Genomic DNA, 9,655 nt, shown 5'->3' with positions numbered 1-9,655 from the left:
TGCATGCCTGTAGTACCAGCTACTTGAGAGACTGAGGCAGGAGGATCCTTTGAGCCCAGGAGTTGAAGACCGGCCTGGGCAACACAGTGAGACTCTATTGAAAAACAAAAAGAGGAAGAAAAGGAAAAAAAGAAAATGATCACAAACAAGTAAACAAGCTGACCATGTATTGTATTTATTTATTTAAGACAGGGTCTCACTCTGTCACCCAGGCTGGAGTGTAGTGGTGCAATCATAACTCACTGTAGCCTCAACTTCCCAGGCTCAAGAGATTCTTCCACCTCAGCCTCCCCATTAGCTGGGACTGCAGGTGTGCACCACCATGCCCAGCTAATTTTTTTATTTTTCTGTAGAGACGGAGTCTTGCTATGTCACCCAGGCTGGTCTTGAACTCCTGAGCTAAAGTGTTCCTTCTTCCTTAACCTCCCAAAGTACTGGGATTACAGGAGTGAGCCATCATGCCCAGCCCAAGCTGACCACTCCTAAAAGTTTTCTCCACTCAAGCAGCGCATTTACTTCACAATATCACTTATTCCCACACCCCTGCCTCCCAAATCTCTTCCCTGTCTTTGCAGAACTAGCTCTCTTAAATACATTTTCCACAGTCATATTTACAGTGCAAATTTTCAGTAAAATTGCAATGCTTGCAAAAAAAAAGAATGTAGGATTCTGTGATGTCACTGAAAGTGACGTTGGAGAACATCTGTTGGGAGCCAGGCAAGGACACCACAGTGAAGATCAGGCAGTTCACCCTGAAAGAGAAGCTGGCCAAGGAGACAAGATAGGGGCTTCCCAACGGGGTGAGTTGACCTCGAAGAGAGGCGTTCGTGAAGGATGAGAAGGAGCTCAGTTGTTTTTGCAACGTGACTCCCTTCAGCGTCATTCTGTAACGGCCAACTGTGAAATGAAGGATGTTGTAGCAGGCAATCCTATGATTTTATCAAAAAATTATGCATAAATTATCCAACTTGTGATTTTCTCTTTGTTGATTTCATGGAGAGTTACAACTATGTCCTAAATCTTGCTAACAATCATGTGACATCTGTTCATTTTTAGGGAAGTTTTTTTTTGTTGTTGTTTGTTTGTCTGTTTGACAGAGTCTTGCTGTGTCACCAGGCTGGAGTTCAGTGGCAGGATCTCGGCTCACTGCAACCACTGCCTTCCGGGTTCAAGCAATTCTCTTGCCTCAGCCTCCCAAGTAGCTGGGACTACAGGTGTGTGCTACCCCGCCTGGCTAGTTTTTGTATTTTTAGTATAGATGAGGTTTCACCATGTCGGCCAGGATGGTCTTGATCTCTTGACCTCATGATCCACCTGCCCCATCCTCCCAAAGTGCTGGGATTACAGGCATGAGCCACTGTGCCCGGCCGGTTTTGGGTTTCTTTTGATTTCTCTTCTACCCCCACAAGCACAGACAGCATTGGTTCTGTTGGGCCTGTTTCCAACTAATGGCCGGCAGCAGGCTTTTCTCTGGTGCCCATTACTGTGGTAGTGAGGCTGTCTTCGATCTGCAGGTCACTGGGTCCTGCCTGGGCCAAACACCTCCCCCTCTTCCCTGGAGAAACCTCTTCATCACACAGCAAGACATGAATTTACCCACAGGAGCCACAGGCCAAGCAAAGAGAATGCCCAATGAGCCAGTAGGGAGAAGTTTCTGGCGTCTTCTTCTGGATCCACTGACCCCACAGCAGCCCCTCCCGCCCCACTGGCCAGGCTGGATGCAGCCACTAACTCCCTACCTGCGGTGTGGTCCGCCTTCATGGAATCTTATCAAAGTGTACCCTTAAAAAGGGTTCCTTTCATTTCTGCTTTAATTGTCCTTTGCTGCTCAAAGGCCTTCTAAGTCTTACCACTTACCAGGTAGAACTGAGAACTCTGTAGCTCCCCAGGTTTCTCCAGGCTTTCTAGAACTTTCCTCCTGGCTGGCAAACCAGCCGGTTCTTTCAAGCTCACCCTGTTCTTGTAATGCTCTGATAAATGCCGCAGCAACGACCCACGCGGGAGTGGCATTGCGTTTTCTGAACTCTTCCCTCAGGGATACATGATCTGGGACAGTCTTACCAAATACATAATAATTACCTTTCTCGCCTCCGATAACTTTCCTTTCCACCCACCCCCTGACCAATAAACCAGGGCCACAATGCTATGTTTTTGTTCTGGTAGGTTTCTGGGTCAACCAGGATAGACCAATTACGCTGCCCACACAAGCCACCCCCACGTTTCAGTGACTTCACACGACACAGGCTTACTTCTTGTTCACATCACAGGCCACTGCATGTCAGCTGGTGACTCTGCTCTGTGCTTCATCACTCTGGGACTCAGTTGGAAGCAGCAGCCACTGCTTGGAAACGTTAGTGGTCATGGTGGGAGAAGAAGCAGAGAATGCAGAAAACTGCAGCAGGTGCTTCAAACTTCTTCCCACTGACTCAAGCAAATTACATGGCCACACCTGACTTAGAGAGGGCTCATGGAAGGGCCACCCTACCACCTGTCATCCAACCTGTTCTCAGAAGAAGAGGAGAACCAGGATGCCTATAAATAGCCGTAATTACCACCCCATTCTGTGCTCTGCATGGCAATGCTGCCAGTCCTATAGATAGGTTTTCGGCTAAATGAGCTTAAGTTTTTCATTTTTACTCTAACATATGCATTTAAGGCTATATATTTTCCACGGATTTGGCTGCATGCAGTAAATTTGATAGCCTCATTATTTCATTAGGGGTTACAAAATGGTGAGTTTCTAATTCTATGGTTTCTTCTTTATTTATAAACTGGAATACTACCTCTAATTTTGTTACCATAAGATAGAGTTTGTCTATCAGAGATAGAATAAGTGCCTGATTATTTTCCTTTACTTAGTCATCTTCAAAATAATGAATTGATTCCTAGAATCCTCTAAAGGCAACTAAGTTTTACATTTTGCATAGTATCTGTATTATTATTTTTTGTGTATGATTACTCACTCCTAGTTTAAACATACTTGATGTGTATCAGCCCATTTAAGAAACTGGTGTTCAGATTGTCCCAAGTCTGTCTACAGAGAATTTCTCCAGGTTTGCCTCTTACTTTTTTTTTTTTTTTTCTGAGACAGAGTTTTGCTCTTGCTGCTTAGGCTGGAGTGCAATGGTGCCATCTCAGCTCACTGCAATCTTTGCCTCCCAGGTTCAAAGGGTTCTCCTGCCTCAGCCTCCCAAGTAACTAGGATTACAGGCATGCACCACCACACCCAGCTAATTTTTTGTATTTAGTAGAGACAGGGTTTCACCATGTTAGTCAGGCTGGTCTCGAACTCCTGACCTCAAGTTATCCACTTGCCTCAGCCTCCCAAAGTGCTGGGATTACAGGCGTGAGCCACCTTGCCTGGCCGACTCTTTAGTTCTTTTGATGTGACTGCATTAGTCTTAGTTATCATCTCTGCTTTCTGGGATAACAAGATGTTCTAGATTTATCTTGTTCACTTCCAGCCCATTCACCAGAGAAGCCAGGTTTCAGGCAGATACAATAAATAACATTTAAAGACAATGGCCTTGGTGCTAGGAGTGTTCACTGCTCCAGGATGGTTCATTGTTTCTAAGTCTTTCAGTGGAGGAGGAAACTATTTTTATTTGGATAAAATATATCATGATTTCATATCGATATGTCTAATTCAAATTCAGGATGACAAGGTTTTTACTTAACCTCATCAGTTCCACGCTAAAAATTCTAGTTCTGATACCAACCTAATTATGCATTTGCTTTTTCCATACAGCATTCACAGCAGAATAACAACCGCACTATCACCACCACCACCGTGACTACTAAAAACAGCTTAGGAATTTTATTTTTGTGTTCTTTCTATGGACATATCCTACCAATAAATTGCTGTGTTTCCAAATAACTTGAAATAATTCAACTCTATTAGTATAGTTTCTCTCTCTCTCTTTTTTTTTTTTTTTGACAGAGTCTTGCTCTGTCGCCCAGGATGGAGTGCAGTGGCGCAATCTCAACTCATCACAACCTCCACCTCTCAGGTTGAAGCCATTCTCCTCCCTCAGCCTCCCAAGTAGCTGGGATTACAGACATGTGCCACCACACTCAGCTGATTTTTATATTTTTAGTAGAGACAGGGTTTCACCATGTTGGCCAGGCAGGTCTCAAACTCCTAACCTCAAGTGATCCGCCTGCCTTGGCCTCCCAAAGTGCTGGGATTATAGGCATGAGCCACCAGGCCGGCCCTTTCAAAATTCTTAAAGGCAATATTGGCTTGGTGCTAGGAGTGTTTATTTACAGAGGTAACAGGCTGTGTAACAACAAAGACAATCAGAGTAAGTTGGTTACAAAAACTTCCCAAAGGAAGAAGGCAGAGGCCTGACCAGGGAAAGGAGGCAAGTCTGAAATCCCCAGAGTTTTCAGCAGCGTCTTCTGCTTCTGTGGCCCTGGCCTGAGGAACAGTCCTGTCTCCATCATATCAATAGCTGGAAAGACCTAGGAAGACAGGGATTCTGAGAAAAGAGGGGTCAGCCAGGAAGGAGACGACAGGCAGAGGAGACAGCCAGCCCCATCTTAGCACCTTCCACCAACATCACCATCAGACCCACGCAGTCTGAAATACAACAAGAACAAGAAAACAATAGCCATAGCCATAGTAATGACCCCGAACAACACAGAAATCAGCAAGGCATGTGTTTCCATTTGTTGGCATGGTATTTTTATTAGTTTGCAACTTTTCATTTAAGATAAAGCAGAGCGTTGGACATGCAAAGCCACTCTGAGGAAGCCTCTTAAATGCCCACCTTGTTGCAGGTGGGACACTCATGCCCAGCTGCTCCAGCTGGAAAAGACAGGAATCCAAGTGGGTTCAGGAGCTCAGGCCTCTGAATAGACAAGCAAAGGCGAGGCTAGCGGGTGAGGGGTGATTCAGCCGCAGCTGCAGTTGACTTGGGAAGAGAATTTGTTAGGAGAGAATGGACATTAATTAGGGTGGACTCTCCTTAGGAAAAGGCAGGCAGATATGGCTTCATCTTATAGTAAGGAATGGATCTTGAGCAGTGGTTTGGGGCTCAACGATGAAGGACAGGTCACAGCTTTGGAAGATGGGGTAGCAGGGCTCACATGAGACCTGAGTCCAGAGCCTCAGATCTTGCACTGGCAGCACACGGGGACACAGCAGCTAGACTGGGAGCAGCAGGGCTTGCAGCAACTGGACTGGCAGCAGGATGACCCACAGCCTGAGGATGAGCAGCAGGGCTTACAGCAGCTGGACTGGCAACAGGAGGACCCACAGCCTGAGGATGAGCAGCAGGGCTTGCAGCAGCTGCTCTGGGAGCAGCCACAAGAACCACAGCCCCCCTTGGAGCCCCCACAGGAGCCACAGCCCCCCTTGGAGCCCCCACAAGAACCACAGCCCCCCTTGGAGCACCCACAGGAGCCACAGCCCCCCTTGGAGCCCCCACAAGAACCACAGCCCCCCTTGGAGCCCCCACAGGAGCCACAGCTGGAGCAGGAACAGGCTGGCACACAGCAGCACACGGGTTTGCAGCAGCAGACGGGCACACAGGAGCTGGAGCCACAGCCCCCACAGCCAGAGCCACAGCTTCCACAGCTGGAGCCACAGCCCCCACAGCTGGAGCCACAGCCTCCGGAACAGCCACAGCAGCCCATGGTTCTGGTGGATTGAGGGTGGAGTAGGTAGAGGAGCAGGTGAGAGGGAGGTGCAGGTGTGGAGCCCCCTGAGCCTGGGCTCTTTATATACCTGTCCAGAGGTGAGGCACCATACAGGGTCCCTTTCTTGTGACTGTTCACATTATTTTTCCAGAGCTCTGTTTTTTTCCTTTTTGCTAGCGACTTCCTCCTGGCTCAGTTGAGCATCTACTTTCTGTGTGTGCTAAATTTGTCTTTTTCCCCATTTGTTTTGGCTCCTGCAAATAACACCTCAGCTCCAGGCTGTCTGGTGCTTCCTGCAAAGCTCCAGGGTGCTGGTCACCTGCTCTCTGCTGACCACATGTGACCAATGGGCAACAGCCTCTGCCCATGTGCTCTCATCTTTCCTGTGTTGACTCCCCCAATAATATTAATTTTACATTTTTAGATTTCAAAAGTTATCCATGGTCTTTATATTTTACTCTTGCCAATCTCAGCTCTCCGGGTGTATTAGACCATTGTTTGCATTGCTCTAAAGAAATACTTGAGGCTGGGTAATTTATAAAGGAAAGAGGTTAGAATGGCTCATGGTTTTGCAGGCTGCACAAGCATGGCACCCACCCCTGCTCGGCTTCTGGGGAGGTCCTCAGGGAGCTTTTCCTCATGGTGGAAGGTGAAGTAGGAGCAGGCACGCCACGTGGTGAGACTGGGAGCAAGGGGTGAGGAGGGGCCACACACTTGTGAACAACCAGATCTGAGTGAACACACTCATCACCAAGGGGATGGTGCTAAATCAATCATGAGGGATCCACCCCCATAACCCAAACACCTCCCCGCAGGCCTCTCCTTCAACACTGGGGATTACATTTTGACAAGAGATTTGGAGGAGACATCCCAACTATAGCATTATCCCCCTGAACCCTCAAATCTCATGTCGTTACATCTCAAAATAGGATCATCTCTTCCCAGCAGTCCTCTCAATGTCTTGACTCATTCCAACATCAAGTCCAAAGTCCCAAGTCCAAGTTCCTTCCACCTATGAACCTGTGAAAATCAAAACACATTATTTACTTTGAAGATACAATGAGGGTAGAGACATTGGGTAAACACTCCCATTCCAAAAGGGAGAAGTCAGCCAAAAGGAAGGGGCTACAGATCCCACGCATGTCTGAAATCCAGCAGGGCAGCCATTAAATCTTAAAGCTCCAAAATAATGTCCTTGGACTCCCAGTCCCACATCCAGGGTACACTGGGGTGAGTGGTGGGCTCCTAAGGCCTTGGGGAACTCCACCCTTGTGGCTTTGCATGGTTCATCCCGGCAACTGTTCTCATGGGTTGGAGTTGAGTGCCTGCAGCTTCTCCATGCTCAAGATGCAAGCTGCCAGTGGCTCTACCATTCTGGGGCCTGGAGGATGGTGTCTTCCTTCCCACAGCTCAATTAAGCAGTGTCCCAGTGGGGACTCTATGTGGGCCTCCTACCCCACATTTCCCCTCTACACTGCCCTAGTATATATCCTCTGTGTGGGCTCTGCCCCTGCAGCAGGCTTTTGCCTGAGTGCCCAGGCTTTCTCGTAAATCCTCTGTAATCTAGGTAGAGGATCCCAAGCCTCCTTCACTCTTGTGCTCTACACACCTACAGGCTTAACACTACATGGGAGCTACCAAGGCTTATGGCTTGCACCCTCTGAAGGCAGAGTTACGTTTGGGGCCTTTTGAGCTGAGGCTGGAGCTGGAGCAGCCTATGTGTGGGGAGCAGTGCTCCAAGGCTGTGCAGGGCAGTGAGGGCCTGGGGTCAGTGATGAGAAGGGCTGTCTCAAACACCTTTGAAATGCATTTGAAGTCTTTTCCCATTGGGTTGGCTATTAGCACTTGGGTTTTTTTGTTTGTTTGTTTTTTATTTTTATACTTTAAGTTGTAGGGTACATGTGCACAACGTGCAGGTTTGTTACATATGTATACATGTGCCATGTTGGTTGGTTTGTTTTTTGAGTCATGCTAATATCTCTAGCAGGTGCTTGCTCTATAGCCTGCTTGGATTCCTCTCCTGATAATGCTTTTTCATCCTCTGCCACATGGCCGTGCTGCAAACTTTCCAAACTTTTACACTTTGATTCCCTTTTAAATATAAATTCCAACTTTAATTCATTTATGTGCTCTTGTGTGTGAGTATACGATGTTAGATTCAGTCAGGCCACAGCTTTAATGTTTTGCTGCTTAGAAATTTCTTCCACCAGATATCCTAAGTCATCACTCCTAAGTAGAAATTTTCAGAGCCCCCTAGGGCATGAAACACAATATGGTAAAGCTCTCCGCCAAGGCATAACACATGTGACCTTTGTTTTAGTTTTCAGTAAGTTCCTCATTTCCATCTGAGACCTCACCAGGCTGGACTTCATTGTTCTTATCATTGTAATTATTTTGGACACAACCATTTAACCAGTCTCAAAGGAGTTCCAACCTTTTCCTCATCTTGCTGTCTTCTTCTGAGCCCTCCAAAATCTTCCAGTCTCTGGCCATTACCCAGTTCCAAAGTCACTTCCATATTTTCAGGTGTCTTTATAGCAATATCTCACTCCTGGTACAATTTTCTGTATTAGGCTATTTTCTGTGTTGCTATAAAGAAATACCTGAGGCTGGGTAATTTATAAACCAAAAAGGTTTAATTGGCTCATGTCTCTGCAGGCTGTACAAGCATGGCACCAACATCTGCTCAGCTTCTGGTGAGGCCCTCCGGGAGCTTTTACTCATGGTGGAAGGCAAAGCGGGAGCAGGCATGCCACATGGGGACAGCTGAGAAAGAGACAGCCGGTGGAGGGAGAGGGGCCACACACATTTTTTTTTTTTTAGAGGGAGTTTTGCTCTTGTTGTCCAGGCTGGAGTACAATGGCATGATCCTGGCTCACCGCAACCTCTGCTTCCTAGGTTCAAGTGATTCTCCTGCCTCAGCCTCCCAAATAGCTGGGATTACAGGCATACACCACCATGCCTGGCTAATTTTGTATTTTTAGTAGAGACAGGGTTTCTCCCTGTTGGTCAGGCTGGTTGGTCTCAAACTCCTAACCTCAGGTGATCTGCCCATCTCAGCCTCCCAAAGTGTTGAGATTAAGGCATGAGCCACCATGCCCAGTAAGTGTTATACATTTTTAAACAACCAGATCTTGCTTGAACTTACTCATCACCAAGGAGATGGTGCTAAACCATTCATGAAAAATCTACACCCATGATCCAAACACCTCCTAGCAGGCCCCACCAACATAAGATTTGGAGGAGGCATCTGAACTATATTACTGGCGATCACTTTGTTAATGCTGAGATTCAGGCATTAACAAAAAGCCTCCTGCCACAACCTTTATAATGTGGCTTTCTCCTGGGGTTGTCTAAAACAAATTGGCCCAGATTCTAGAGGCTCTTAAGCCTGTTCTGGGTTGTGTCTTGTGTGGAATTGTGTGTGTATTTTTCAGTTTAAGATGGTTTCTCAGGTTTCTTTGTAGTGCCCTGTAATCACCCAATGCACCTGTTGCCTGGTGCTGCTGCTGCAGCCTTCCCACTGCTATCACGGGTATTTCCTTTCAGTCTCAGCAGACCCAACCTGTCACTCAGAGTACCACCATTTCTCTCAGCACTCTGTGTCATGGGGGGCAGAAACCATTCTTTGCCAAAGCTTCAAAAGGCCAAAAGTAAAAACACTTGTGCCAGTACTTTCTTTCTCTTTTGAAAGAGAACCCAGGAGTTGAGGGTGTACTCTTAAAGGCATTATGCTGTACTGCGGAGGAGCAGGGGCTGTGGGGGGTAAATGTAACAAACTTTTTTTCTTCTTATGTGGTTCCTAGCATTGTGCTCACCTGGAGTGCTGCAAAGTGTGAAGTGGTTTTTAGAGTTCAGATGCATTTTCTCACTAGGTATTGTTACACTTATATGTTTATAAAGAAAGTAGGGCCTGTGGTACTTTTTAATGCATTTTGCTAATGTACCCGGTATTATTTTATAGATTAGATTCATAAAGTGTATTCATCTGTGTCTAGTAGTCAGTTAACTT

General features: G+C 46.8%; 1 pseudogene; it reads left to right on the top strand.

Annotated features, from left to right (window-relative positions):
• Positions 1 to 1,448: 1,448 nt before the first annotated feature.
• On the top strand, positions 1,449 to 5,843 carry LOC115834660 (annotated as a pseudogene).
• The last annotated feature ends 3,812 nt before the right edge of the window (positions 5,844 to 9,655 follow it).

The sequence above is a fragment of the Nomascus leucogenys genome, chromosome 4 (assembly GCF_006542625.1).
Source record: "Nomascus leucogenys isolate Asia chromosome 4, Asia_NLE_v1, whole genome shotgun sequence".
Taxonomy (NCBI): Eukaryota; Metazoa; Chordata; class Mammalia; order Primates; family Hylobatidae; genus Nomascus; species Nomascus leucogenys.
This window is presented reverse-complemented; position numbering and strand designations above follow the sequence as displayed.